This window comes from Mastigoproctus giganteus, chromosome 13 (assembly GCF_048544385.1).
Source record: "Mastigoproctus giganteus isolate SK-2022 chromosome 13, ASM4854438v1, whole genome shotgun sequence".
Classification (NCBI taxonomy): Eukaryota; Metazoa; Arthropoda; class Arachnida; order Uropygi; family Thelyphonidae; genus Mastigoproctus; species Mastigoproctus giganteus.
The window spans coordinates 105803026-105818031 of record NC_143587.1 but is presented as its reverse complement, the minus strand read 5'-3'; the positions used below and the strand labels follow the sequence as shown (position 1 = coordinate 105818031).

The 15006-nt window shown below is 36.5% G+C and overlaps 1 protein-coding gene across 2 annotated transcripts in view; it reads right to left on the bottom strand.

Moving 5' to 3' along the window:
* Nup205 (nuclear pore complex protein Nup205) overlaps positions 1-15006 on the bottom strand; it is a 738550-nt gene that overhangs the window by 139312 nt on the left and 584232 nt on the right. The window lies entirely within an intron of this gene.

Below are 15006 nucleotides of genomic sequence, written 5' to 3'. Positions count from 1 at the left end.
TGATTAATATGTTTACGGATTTGAATGGCTTGAGCAAACTCAATGCTGATGGACTTATTCCCCTTGGCCAGACTATGCACATGAGGGGGCATAAATTCAAATTGTAGGATAGATGATGGTCACAAGTTTGCTTTCAGTCAATAGGTAGTAGATTGTTGGAACAAGCTTACATCTGTTGTTGTGGAAGTGGAAAGTTTGAATAAATTCAAGGAAGAACCAAATTATTGGAGTGGATGGACAGGTGAAATGGGATTTTTTTGGCTGGTGCTGTATGAGGTTGCTTTCTTGCATCATATTCCACTATTATTACTAATGCTAAATTATGCTGATGATATAACAGCCAGGGTGTGTTAAAGATGGCAGTCAGGCTACTGCTTTTCAAAACAATCTGGATTTGCTATGCAATTGGTCAATGGCAATTGTGGCTTAATATATGGTTCTGAATAGGGAAAACTATGTCAGATTTACCCCAATTTCCAGCTAAACACTTTTCTTTCCTATAGATTAGGAAGGGAAAGTGTCAGCCTGAGATTGGATAACTGTAAGAAGATTTTGTAGGAGATAATGTAGGGGATTTTCAAAAAAACCAGATTTTTTTAAAATCCAGACTTGTGATGAAATTAAATATCACTGACAGCATATGCATTTTATATTAAAATACAGCCAATAAGAGTGTTTGCTAGTATAGTATGAGTTTCAACATTAGCTTACCTAGAATTTTTTTGTCAGTGCACATCTTTTTTTGGACTGTTTCATAGTCAACTTATTATGATTGCTTCAAGAAAACTACCATTGCAGACTTTGCCCTCTTTAGAAAGGTTGAGTCAAAATTTAGTTTAAAAACAATGGCCACACTGTCTAGACTTGGCCATCATGTAGTAACAAAGAAAACACGTTACCTTTCCCAGCTTTTACAATACATGGAAAATCTTGCACATACATCTTCTGACATTGTTTAATTATTGATACCCTCATATCACAGCACATAGATACACACAAATAAAGTATGATTGTGCAGTTGCACATAAAACAGAAAAAAAGTCTGTTTCCTGCATTCCAACTGACTTATTTCAAACAACATGCACTAACAAAAAAATTAATTTATTATTATTATTATTATTATTTTTATTTTTTTGAAAAGATAGTAAAACTATTAAAACTATATTAAGATGGAGAAGTAAAAACAAGTCAAAAATAGATTCTATGCTGTAAATCTGGAGAGTGGAATCCTTAGAGGTATGGCAGCTGAGTCCCATTAAAAATTAAAGGTAGTTTTGGTAGTGTGAGAACCAAAACACAGTTAAGTTTTTGTTGTAATGAAACAATTAGAAAAATTCTTGAAGGGGACAAATTGCTGAGGCAGGCGGGCAGTGTGTGTGAGTGTGTGTGTTTTGCTAATGCTCCATAAGCTTGCTTTCTTGCATCATTTGTCACTACTACTACTAATACAAATAATAGGCATGCCCTTGTGGGTCAATGGAAGCAAAAGGCAGAAAGTTCTCTGTATATGGTGAAAATCCAAGTCAGCAATATTGAGAAGCCAAAAGGGGGCTGTTCAGATTCTCAGATTAACATACCAACTATGTGCCACTACACTCAGGAAAATTAAAATGACCTGGGGGTAATCAATGATATACAGGAATTTTGCTAGCAAAATTCCTGTATATCATTGACTAAGTCATTTTTGACTAAGACCTAACAGAGTTACCTGTTATATGCTATTTTTTGGGAGGGGCACATCTCCAGAAGCATAAGAAGGCCAAGAGAACAGATATTCCTTTTGCAGGTGGAAGTTAACAGGGAAATAGAAAAAAATGGGGGACCCAATCCCCACTGCTGAATATATTCCAAATTTAGAGCTTTTCTTTCTTTATATTGGCAATTCAACTGAAACTGAAAAGACTGCTACCATGGAATGGCTTGGCAAACAGTTTTAAGAGGCCCAAATATAAAATTTCATGAAAATCTTCCCACTAGGAGTTCAGTTGTTAATTGAAGAGAGGTTGACACTGTGAGACAAAGGAAGCAAAGGTATATGCGAATGTGCTTATAAAGGCAACTGGGATTGATGGTATCTATCCAATATTAAGAAACTGATTAAAAGGGTTAAGTGAACCTCTGGCTATAATTATGAAAGAAACTTTAGATTCAGGAAGAGGTTCCTATTTGTTGGAGATGTGCAAATATATATTTGCAAAGGGGAAATCAAAGTGTGACATTAATAAAAGAAGTAACGTAGGACCATCTAGATCGGGGGGGGAAAGAGACTTTTTTCGTCAGCGGGCCGAATGAAATTTTCGCATCGTGATGCGGGCCAGGATAGATTGAACGATTTAATAAAAAAAAATCAGAACCTAAAAAATGTTATATTACTTGAATTACCAAATTATTAATGTATTTTTAAAAAAAGTAAATACAATATTTAAATCTGTCAGAGCTCTATCTGTTTTGACAAAATTTTCAAAGTATTTTGTTGCTTACGCAAACCACATTTTAAATTTTCTGCTTCAATTTTCATTTGTTCCGGTGAAAATAGTTTATATTTTACGAAATTTTTTTTTTGAAAAATGCCTTTTTAGATTATATTCTTTAAAAACGGAAATAATTTCGTTACAAACCAAACAAACAGCTTTATCGTCTATATTTGCAATTAAATATCTGAATGTCCAATTATCATTGAAAATGCAGCATTCGGCATCAATTTTTCTTTTTTTTTTAATTGGCTCATTTTATGGGCTATAAATTATATTAAATTAAAAATTGTAATAATTAGAAAAGGCATAAAACATAAAATATCTCGCACCAATATTATTTTTTTCAATAAGAAGTCAAACCCAAAGGAACTTCATTCGATCGATGCTACAATAATAATTAGGAAATAACTCTTTGACGCTGCGTAGAATCACTTGGTTACTGTTGTACTGGCCGCGATTCCCAATTGAACCGAATTAAGCCGAACGTTTACGGCGAGCATAGTCAGGTATGGATTTTCTATATTAATGCATTTACTGAGGGGGCCGGATTCAACATCGTCGCGGGCCTGCTGTTGCCCACCCCTGATCTAGATGGTCCTACATTACTTCTTTTACGGCGCCTCCGTAGCCAGGTGGGAAGGAGCAGCAGTGCGTAGCACACGCTTCTTGATGAGACCGGGGTTCGAGCCGGTCACCACCAAATACGGAGGATGCGGAAAGGTCAGGGAATGACCACCGCATATGCCGGAGCAATATGGCCTTAGTTGCTAATGCTCCTAAAATCCAAATAACAACAACAACAACTTCTTTTACATCTGGACCATGCTGTGACTGCAGTTATACTGCAGTCACAGCATGGATTGTTAAGGGGCAATCTTGTCCAACCATGATTGGATACTATAATGCAGTAACAAAGGAACTGGATGCAAAAAATAATTTTGATATCATATACTTGGATTTCAGGAAAGCCTTTTGATACTGTTGTACATAAGCGACTGTTGTATGAAAAGGAGCAGTGTGGGATTAAGGACAAGTTACCATTATGGGTAGGAGAATGGTGGAGTGGGAGAAGATAGAGTGGTTATCAAGTTTGTTGTTTGTTTGTTATTTGGTTTTTAGGAGCATTAGCAACCAAGGCCATATTGCTCCGGAGATATGCGGTGGTCATTCCCTGACCTTTCCGCATCCTCCGTATTTGGTGGTCACGGGCTCGAACCCCAGTCTAATCAAGAAACGTGTGCTATGCACTACTGCTCCTGCCTACCTGGCTACAGAGATACTGGTTATCAAGTGGCACTGCTCTTCTTGGACTAATGTTATTAGTGGAATCTTCCAGGGTGCAGAGCTGGAACCATTTTTTTTTTTTCTAGATTTATTAATGATTCTGATGAAAACATATCAGGCTTACTTTCTAAGTTTGCAGATGATACAAAGATTGGCAGGATAGTTAATGACAATAATTAACAAGGCCACAGCAATGTCAAGAAAATTTGCTAGTAGGAATGAAAGTGTTTGCAATACTGCATAGTTAAGATAGCAGGAATATATCATGAAAGCCCTGTCAATCATTTCAGCCCTGGAGATATTGTGCAAGGCTCATGGGGCAGAATTTTTTTTAGTGCTGTCTGTGCTTGTTAACAGGGGAGAGTTTTTACAGGAAAGGGATATCAGGCTTACACTACAACAAGAGCTAGAAAAATTAGGTGCATGTGTTGAGAAGTGGCAATTGAAGTTAAGCACTGACAAATGCAAGGTACTGCATATGGGTAATAGTAATCCTAGATTAATACTAATTATGTGGTACTATACCCTACCCGAGGGAATGGAGAATGAAGACGACCTGGGATAACTATGCAGTCAGGTATGCAGATTTTGGAGCAGTACAGACATGCTGTTAGATAAATTAATGGGGTTTTGTCAATGATATACAGAAATTGCCAGCAGGGATAAGGAAGTTATTATTAGTGAGGAGAAACAAAACAGTGATATTATCAAGAAAGGCTTTAGTTCTGCAAATTGCACCACCTGGAGACTAAGTACAGTGTTTAAGCCTTTCAATGGATTGAGTAAACCCAATGCTACATACATGAGGGGGTAAATGAGAGATTATTGCAGGACAGATGTACAGAAATTTGTCTTTGGCTTCCAGGTAGTGGATTGCAGAAACCAACTTATATCGGGTAGAAGTGGGTACTTTGAATGAAGTAAAGGATTCAGGGAAGAAATAGACAAAGTGTTTGAGGGGATGGACAGTAAAATATGGAAAGTTTATATATATATATATATATATATATATATATATAAAACAGGTAAAAAAAAAAAAGGAAAAGAAAAGAAAATAGATGTACCTGGACGCGCATGGCTACAGAAGGGGGATATAACTATAAAATAAGAAATAGAAATAATTGATAAAGGACACAGTAAGATGGGAAAGTTATTAACAACAACGTGCCAGGCCTAATGGAAAAAGATATGAGAAAAAAAGAATGTTAAGAACCTAAAAACAGGTAAAAAAAAAAAAAAAGGAAAGGAAAAGAAAAGAAAAGAAAATAGATGTACCTGGACGTGCATGGCTACAGAAGGGGGATATAACTATAAAATAAGAAATAGAAATAATTGATAATGGACACAGTAAGATGGGAAAGTTATTAACAACAACGTGCCAGGCCTAATGGAAAAAGATATGAGAAAAAAAGAATGTTAAGAACCTAAAAAATTAAGTGGAATAAAGTGGAAATAATGGCTGAATTAATAAGCCAAATCATATTTACAAAAGCTAAAAAGGAAGTGGTCATTAATGCATATTAAAAAATAGTAATAAATGAAAATAAAAATGAGAATAATAATGAAAATAAATTGGTACATAGATCAGGTATTTCATCACGGGACTACACCCGATCATGTACCGAAACACTGTGTTTCTATACAAACCCATGCTGACGGAGGTAGCATTAAAGAATATTATTGAATAATAAATGTTAGAAAAAAAAAAAAAAAAATTATTGAAACCTCCAGAAACAAGTGAGGTAGCCCCAACGCAGTGTGTATATTTTAACAGGCAGCAGCATAGAAATGGGAAGTAATACAAGGTATGGGGGGGGGGGGAGTAGTAAAAAAAGAGAGGCGAAGATAGCGAGAATAAGAAAAGAAGGAATGTCCAAATCGCCCTTGTATTGCACTAATAGTTCAACGGGCGGAAAAAGCAGAATAGAAAGTAGAAAGACGTAAAGAGAAGGAAAAGATTTTAAAGATACTAGGCAAGCTAGGTTCGTAAGTACCCAACCTCTTAGAGAGGGCCTTGGCTGTGAAGGTTTTAGTAGAAGAGGAAAATTAATACCACTAGCCTGTGATATATTTTTTTGTTAATGTCAGATGTAAAATAACTAGTATAAAGAAGAATAAGAAGAAAACTTAAGAAGAATAAAATTAAATACCTTTAAAATTATGTAGCATCAATTAGTAAAATGCATAATAAACATGATTAATAAATAGAATACAAACAGGGAGCGCTATGACAACAGTGAAGTTGCTTAGTAGAAAAAAAAAAAAAAAAAAAAAACAAGGGAAGCCCTCTATAGTTAAAAGTGAGGAAAAGGTCCGAATAATAATAATTAAAATAAAATGGAAATAAAAATGGAAATAGAAAGGTATCTTAGAAAGTGAAAAGACATGAGCATCGTTCAGAATAGAAGTCATATGATGTGATCACTTTCAAAGTGGTGGGAATACCACCATTTAAATATACAACTATACATCTGTACAAATTATCATGTTAACCCTAATCAAAATGAGACATAGTGAAACCGAATTTATGTTTAATGAAGTTAGAAAGATTTTTAATAATACAATTTATAAAATTAATTGGAATATCATTTAAACATAATTTTGTATACAGACCGTTTAAAGCTTTGATAAAAAGTGTTTGATTGCTGCTAAGATATGCAAGACGTAAAATTTGTGTATGAATGATATTTTTATGAACTCTAATGGAAATATTAGAATTCCAATTTGTTAAATAAATAATGTTGAAATTAAATTGACTTCTTTTATCAAATACTTCCAAGGTATTGTGAAGAGGTGAATTATTTAAAGTAATATTTGAATCGAGAAAGTTTGCGTGTTGGTTACCATTATTTTCTTGGTTTAAGGTAAGTTCAGTAGGATATATCAATTTTGCAATATTTTCAAAATGATTATTTAAAATCAAGATATCATCGACATATCTAAATGCAAAGAAATTAAGGTTTGGATTATTATGAGTATAAAAATCTTTGTAGTAGTGAAGAAATAAGTTAGAAACTATACTGGAAATTTGTGAGCCCATGGGAACTCCTATAGATTGTCTATATTAATGCCATCGTAAATATAGTTGTTCAGAATACATATGTTGATATAATTATTCCAGACAATCTCATCCACGGGTAGAATGTGCTTGAATTCAAGATATAATTGTCTGGAATTAATTATATCAGCCTATGTATTCTGAACAACTATATTTACGATGGCATTAATACTTATAGACAATCTATGATTTTTTTTTTTTCTAACATTTATTATTCAATAATACAAAGTATTATTCTTTAATGCTACCTCTATCAGCATGGGTTTGTATAGAAACAGTGTTTTGGTACATGATTGGGTGTAGTTCCCTGATGAAATACCTGATCTATGTACCAATTCATTTTCATTATTCTCATTTTTATTTTCATTTATTACTATTTTTTTAATATGCATTAATTACCACTTCCTTTCTAGCTTTTGTAAATATGATTTGGCTTATTAATTCAGCCATTATTTCCACTTTATTCCACTTAATTTTTTAGGTTCTTAACATTCTTTTCTTCTCATATCTTCTTCCATTAGGCCTAGCATGTTGTTGTTAATAACTTTCCCATCTTACTGTGTCCTTTATCAATTATTTCTATTTCTTATATATATATATATGCTGTACAAGCTAGTTTTCTTGCATCATTTGTCACTAATAATACTAGCAATTCCAAAAGTATGTACATATACATACATAATTCACGTGTGAGATTTTTGTAGTGTGCACATTTTGAAGTCATTTCAAATAATTTATTGCCATATTTATTCGTTTTCAAGTAATTATACAAAGATACAGTTTATAACACCGATAGCAGAAACAGCTTGAAAAACCTCACACCTATTAGCTTCAGTTGTCTGACTTGGGCTTACAAAAGCTGAAATTGAATCAGCAGATACATAGTAATAGCAATCGTGGCATTTGATGCGAGAAAGCAAGCGTATGAGCTTATGTAGCATCAGCCAAAAAAAAAAAAAAAATCATTCCCTACACTCCCCTCACCAATCTTGTTGCCCTTCTCTGTATATGCTCAAGCAAATCTACATCGTTCCTAAAATGAGGCCTCCAGACCTGTATGCAGTACTCAAGGCATGGCCTGACCTCTAGCAAAATTCCTGTATATCATTGACAAAACCCCATGACCTGCTCTGGCAGCCTGTCTGCATTGCTCAGAAAACTTCATATCTGACTGTACTCCCAGGTCTTTTTCATTTTCTACCACCCTAAGTGTAGCACCACGCAGTTGGTGCTACACTTAGGGTGGTAGAAAATGAAAGTTGGTCCATTCCTCTGGTGTTACTTCTACCCACATGCAGTACTTTGTATTTGTCAATGTTAAACTTCAGTTGCGAATTCTTAGCCTATCTTCCCAAATTTTTTAGATCCTGTTGCAGTAGCACACTCCCTTTACTGTCATTAACAACCCTGCCAACCTCTGTATCATCTACAAACTTCGACACTAAGCCTGATATACCTTCATCAATATCACTGATAAATATACTTGTTGTTGTTGTTGTTGTTGTTTTGGGTTTTTTGGCACAAGGGCCTGCTGGGCCATATTGTGCCTTTTCATTATTAACTTATGACTGAGTTATTAATATAATTGTTGTCAGAGGCCATTATATACATTTATACTCTTCAAGTATCTAAACAGTGCTTCAAAATTTGCATTATTTCCCAGTATGTGTAGTAATTTTGAAGGTTCCAGCAGATTGGATGCAGAATAAAAAGTGGATTTCCGGTTACTTGAATAATTAGGACATTCTATTAGAATATGTTTGATTGTTAGCTGAGTCTGACAGAATGAACATTGAGGTGGGTTTTCTCCCATAAGCAAGAACAAATGAGTTGTATGTGTGTGTCCAATATGGAGTCTTGCCAAAATCACTTCTTCACGTCTGCTTTTCCTGAAACTAGAAGTCCACAACTGAGGTTCTTTTTTAATCTGAAACAGTTTATCATTCACTTGTGTTTTCCATAGATTAGTCCATTGAAGCCTACATGCTGTTTTAATAGTGGATTTATAATCAATATGTGGGACTTTCAGATGATAGAGTGATCTATTTGTAGGATGTTTAGCAGCACGATCTGCACTTTCATTACCTGGGATGCCGACATGCCCAGGGATCCAGCAGAAGGTAACCAACTGTTTGGATGTTTGATATTGGTATAATTGAGACCGTATCTGTTTCAGAATGGGATGTTGGGAAGAAGTAGTAGATTGAATGGCAGTGACGGCACTTAAGGAGTCGGTGTATATAAGCGCTTTTTTGATTTGCTGTTTGGTTATATTATCTAGAGCTAGTTTTATTGCATAGAGTTCTGCGGTATAGATACTGCATTCTGTTGGAAGAGACACAGCTATTGAAAAAGCAGAAGAAATTGCTGCAGCACCTACAGCTTCTTCTGTTTTGGAGCCGTCTGTATATATGTGAAATTTCTCTGCGTTTTCTAAGGCGTGGGCTTTATGCAGCTGCTGGAAGTTGTTGTTTGGCAGGGAGCCTTTTTTCCATCTCAGAAAGAAATTATCACAGAGATGTGAGTAATGAGACCAGGGATGTTCAGAAGGATCTACGTCTTCAAGGATATGCTGGAAGTTAATATTCCAACTGAGCATCAGTTCTTGCAATCTAATACCCGCAGGACGGTTTTCATTAGGTTTATTACGATATAGCATTTCATACTGAGGGTTAAACAGGTATTCCCAGCAAGGATGAGATGGAATACTTTTTATTTTTGCAGCATAGCTACATAGTAAGGATTTTCGTCTAAGGTGTAATGGCGATTCATTTGCATCAATATACAGGCTATGGACTGGAGACGTCCTGAAGGCACCTGTGGCTATCCTTAGAGCACTATGTTGAACAGTATTTAGACGTAGCAAGGAATTGTTTCTTGCAGAGTCATAGACAGGTGACCCGTAATCTAAGCGGGACCGGATAAAACTTTTATAAAGATGTGTGAGGGAGTGTCTATCAGCACCCCAGGAGTTAGATGACACAGCTCTTAAGATGTTTAATTTCTTTTGACAGGCCGTTCTATGGTAGGCTACGTGATTGGAAAAATTAAGTGTACTGTCTAGACATAAACCCAATAAACGAAAATTGTTGGTAAGAGGAATCCGATTGTTTTTTAAATATATTTCAGGATCTGGATGTAATTTTCGTATTTTACAGAAATGAATTGCAGTCGATTTATTTTCTGCTAATGAATAGCCATTCCGTTGCGCCCACAATTCTATTCTGGCTATGGACATTTGAAGTTGCCTTTCAATGGAAATCATGGTTTGTGACTGGCAAGAGATAATCAGGTCATCGGCAAACATGTATGATTCAACTGTTTTTGGTATATCTTGTGTTATATTTGTAATTCTTATTGTGAATAGTGTTGCACTCAGGATGGAACCCTGCGGTACACCCTCCTCTTGTTCAAATGATTTGGATATAGCGTTCCTATATCTGACCTGAAAAGTTCTGTAGTGTAGGAAATTTTGTATAAATTGTGGTAACTGCCCCCTCAGACCGAATGATCGAAGATCCTGAAGGATACCATATCACCAAGTGGTATCAAACGCTTTCTCAATATCGAGATTGACCATAACCAGATGTTGTCTCTCGATGAAAGCATTGCGGATATTTGTTTCTGCTTTAATCATCACATCTAAGGTTGAGTGGTTTTTCCGAAAACCATACTGATTTCGGTTTAGCAGATTGTTTGTTTCCAGAAGCCACGTTAACCGCCTGTGCACCATTTTTTCTAAGACTTTGCCTAAACAGCTAGTCAGCGATATCGGCCTGTAATTATTCGGTATGGTATGATCCTTACCTGGCTTCAGAAAGGCTAGTACAATTGAGTGGCGCCATGAGTGTGGATAAGTATTTTCTAAATAAATTCGATTGTAGAATCTCAATAGGGAACTTATTGCTTTATTATTTAACTTTTTTAACATTATATAGCATACTCCGTCCGGGCCGGCAGCAGTACTTGATGTTTTGTTTAGAGACTCAAAAAGTTCCTTTAACGTGAATGGCTGATTGTACGGCTGAGATGCCTTAGTATAAAAATTTATTTTATGTTGTTCTGCAGATGCCTTAATTTTTTGGAAGGTTTGACTGTATGTGGACACTGCTGATATACTGGCGAAAGACTCAACTAATGCGTTTGCTATTTCTTTTGGATCAGACAATTCTTGCCCTTTCCAGTTCAGGATTGAGGCTGGAGACTGCACAAATTTACCGTTAAGTGCTTGAATTTTCTTCCAGATGAGTCTGCTGTCCGTATCCTTGTTTATGGTGGAAGCAAAATCTATCCAGGCATCTTTCTTTGCTTTTCTTCTTTTTTGGCGGAAATTGGCCTTGAGTTTTTTAAAGTTAATAAAATTAGCAGTAGTAGGAAATTTTCTAAACAGATTCCAAGCTCGATTTTTTGTCTGTTTAGCATGTGTGCATTCCTGATTCCACCAGTAATGTCTCTGTCTGCATTTCCCAGGTAAAGATTTTGGTATTGCAGAATTTGCAGCTTGTAATATTTGATTTGTTATATGATCGTTGACACTATCTATGGGATGAGACTGGACTATCTCATCATCAAACTGGATTAGGGGAGAAAATTTATGCCAGTTTGCCCTATAGAATTTCCACGTGGATCGCTGCAATGGAGATAAGTTTACTTGTGTTTGAATACTGCAAAGTGCAAACTGGTAAGTGATCACTGTTTAGCGGGTTATCGAGACCTGACCACCCCATATTGGCATAAATGGAGGGAGAGCAGATTGAAAGGTCTATTGCAGTCATGGATCCTGTAGTAAAATGGACATATGTGGGTTCACCAGTGTTTAACAGAGTAAGGTTATGAGTATCAAGCAGCAGTTCTATTATTTTACCCCTTTTGTCAATTTTTGGCGATCCCCATAGAGGATGATGAGCATTAAAGTCACCCAGTAAGCAGAAAGGAGATGGCAGCTGATCTAATAGCTTTTCTAAATCATCTGAGGAGAAAGCAAAATTAGGAGGGAGATATATAGAGGCTATTGTAATGGTGATACCAATTTCAATGCGCACTGCCACTACTTCAAAAGGAGTCTGAAGGGATACATGCTTGGATGGAATGTTATTTCTGACAATGATAGCCACCCCTCCATGAGCTGGCGTGTCAATGCTCCTATCTCGTCTAAAGATGGCATAATTTTTGACGGAAGGGCACACTCGTGAATTTAGAAGTTTCCTGTAAGGCTATGCCAGCGGGTTCATACCGATCGATTAGATCCTGCAAATCATCTTTTGAATTTCAAAATCCTCTGCAATTCCACTGAAGGATTTTTTCCATTATGTGGTTTTTTGTGTTGTTTTCGATTCTGACTGTTTTTTAGTTGCAGCTTGCTTGTATCGATCAATTTTTGCTTTGTCCTTCCTAGGAAAATCGGGTCGGGTCACATCCATCTCATCACTTGCATGTAGTTCTAAAATTGTATCTTCTGCTTCGTGATGTTCATCAATGTCCATTCCGGTGGTGGATATTTGCGGTTTTTTGGTTTCTATTACTTTTGGTTTTATTGTTGAGGAGGCCTCTGTTGGTATGGTGATTGGGGTATTATTGGACTGTTCACTTGTTTTTTGTGTAGGACACTGTTTTGAAACAGAAAGCAACGAACGTGCCCAGTTCGCAATTGATATATTTGGAGGAATCGATACTTCAGTTTGGATCCCTACAGACTGTGAAGATTGAGTTGCTGCGGCATATGTTTGCTTTGTCTCTGTTTTGATTATCTGTCACTTTATATTTTTGAATTTTTTTTCCCTGCTTCCATAATTCACATGTTTTTGAGAAAGCTGGGTGGTTACCCTTACAATTTGGACAATGCGGAGTGGTAGTGGCACAATCAGATTGGTTATGGTCTTTTGACCCGCAGATGGGACATACTGCCTCACCTCGACATGCAGTCTGGGAGTGTCCATATTTTTGGCATTTGTAGCACCCTGATGGGATTCGGAATGTATGGTCGGACACTGCAATGCAGGTAGCCTGCTTTCCCAGATGTTGGCAAGTTAGGAGTGCTAAAGGTAAGAATTATGCTTCTTGTTGGAACGAGTGTACCGTCTTTTCGGGTCATGATTCTCCTTGCTTGGACGACTTTTTGATCGTGTAATTCTTGGACAATTTCCTCCTCTGGTACAAGTAATAAGTCCCATTCTGTTATTACTCCCTTTGAGGAGTTTAAGGTGGAATGGGGAGTAACTTTTATTTGGTATCCTCCAAACGTTGTGAGCTTTAATAGCTTTACAGAATGTTGAGGTTGAGTTGTTTCTATTAGAAGATCACCTGATTGAAGTCGCCTTACTGATTTAGGTGAACCAGCAGCAGACTCAATGCATTTCTGCACTAGAAAAGGTGATAATTTGCTAAGAGGCTGATCTGATAGAGAATGCAAGATGAGGAAGGCTGGTATCTCCTCTTTAGGTGTTGTTTTCAACCTCTTTGGTTGAGAATAGTCATTTTCATTGTCACTTTTATTTGCTAGTCTTGAGCTCGATGGCTCTAAAGGTGGAAATGAACTGTTTTCCATCTTTGCTCCTTTCAGCCCTGGGAGAGTGGATTTCTTCTCCCAGGTTACCGGCCCCGCCACGGGGAGGCAGGAGCAGTGCCGCTAGAGTGACCAAGCGGTATAAGGGTTAGTACGTTAGTTTAAAAAGAAAAAAGAAAGGTGGATTTCCTTTCTTAAAACTTGCTTACAATTTGTAAGACTAAGTTATTAATTAAAGACAATGTAAAAAACTTTTTAAACTAAATAAGAACTTTGGCTCTGAGTAAACGCTCTATGAATCACTCTGAAATTCGCTTGATCACTATAACGCTTGGCACCCGGGGCCTGATAAATATACAAAACAACAGTGGACCCAACACCGAACCCTGTGGGACTCCACTAATAGCATTAGTCCACGAAGAGCAGTGCCCATTGATTATCACCCTCTGTCTTATCACACTCAACCATCCTTTTATCCATTATAGCAACTTACCCTTAATACCATTCTGCTCCAATTTGTACAGTAGTCTTCCATGCGCAACAGTGTCAAAAGCTTTCCTGAAATTCAAATACAGTGGATCCCCGCTTTACGATATTAATTCATTCCAGAGACACCATCGTATCGTGAAAATATTGTAATGTGAACCCAATAACACTGTTTTTTAATAATTCGTTCCACGTCCTCAGAAGTTGAAATTTTTGCTATATAACTAAGCTATTTGCCTCTGTAAAAGGTGATTTTTATAACAGAAATTGTATTATTTTTATACAGAATACTGAATACCATATTTTCCAGTGTAAACCATGCACTTTTTATCTAAAAACAACTCGCCCTAAAATTGTGATGTGTCTTATACACCGGAATAAACAGTAGAGCATGATACAAATTTTTAAAAAAAGATAAAAAATGCTGATGGTGCCACACTTTTTTACTTATTCCCTCCTCACAAAAAAATTTTGTTTCAAATGATAATTGATAATTATAAACACTTAAAAAAAAAAACAACCAAAAATCGTAATTTTCATTCAACTTCCATTGGAAAAGTTGTTTAAATGGTGGCGTGGTGATGGAGCTGGAAGAGAATCAGGACAACCTTCAGGGTCTGGTGTTCTTTCCAATCACTGCCTCTTGCTACTTATGGTATAAAAACTGTCCAAAGTGGTTTGCTTTTGGTGCTTTCTCTGAAGGTTCTTGAAATAACTTAACACCTGATCTTCAAATTTGCAGGTCAACAATTCAGTGGTTTCAATATCTGGATTTTTTCTTACTGTCCTCTTCACAATATCCCATGCATCAAAAATGTCCTTAATTTCTTGAGTTGGTGCTACACAGTCATCCTCCTCGTGTTCCTCATCTCCACTGTCATGTTTGCCCATCTGCTCTAATTCCTGGAACTTCTGTTGTCAACTCCCTTCCATGGTCCGCAATTAACTCCTCCACATCTGCCACATCAATCTCTACAGCCAAGCACTCACCAAGAGTGATAATTTCCTGCTCTAGAACACCTTCAGTTTCAAATCCTTCAAAATCATGGATGACTGAATGCCATAAGTTCTTCCAGGCTGCATTGAGACACCAAGCTGAAACTTCATTCCAAGAACTGATAATCATTTGTACACAGTCTAAGATGTTAAACCTGGTCTTCTACAATTCCTTTAAGGTGATGGCTCTGTCTCCTGAAGTCCCT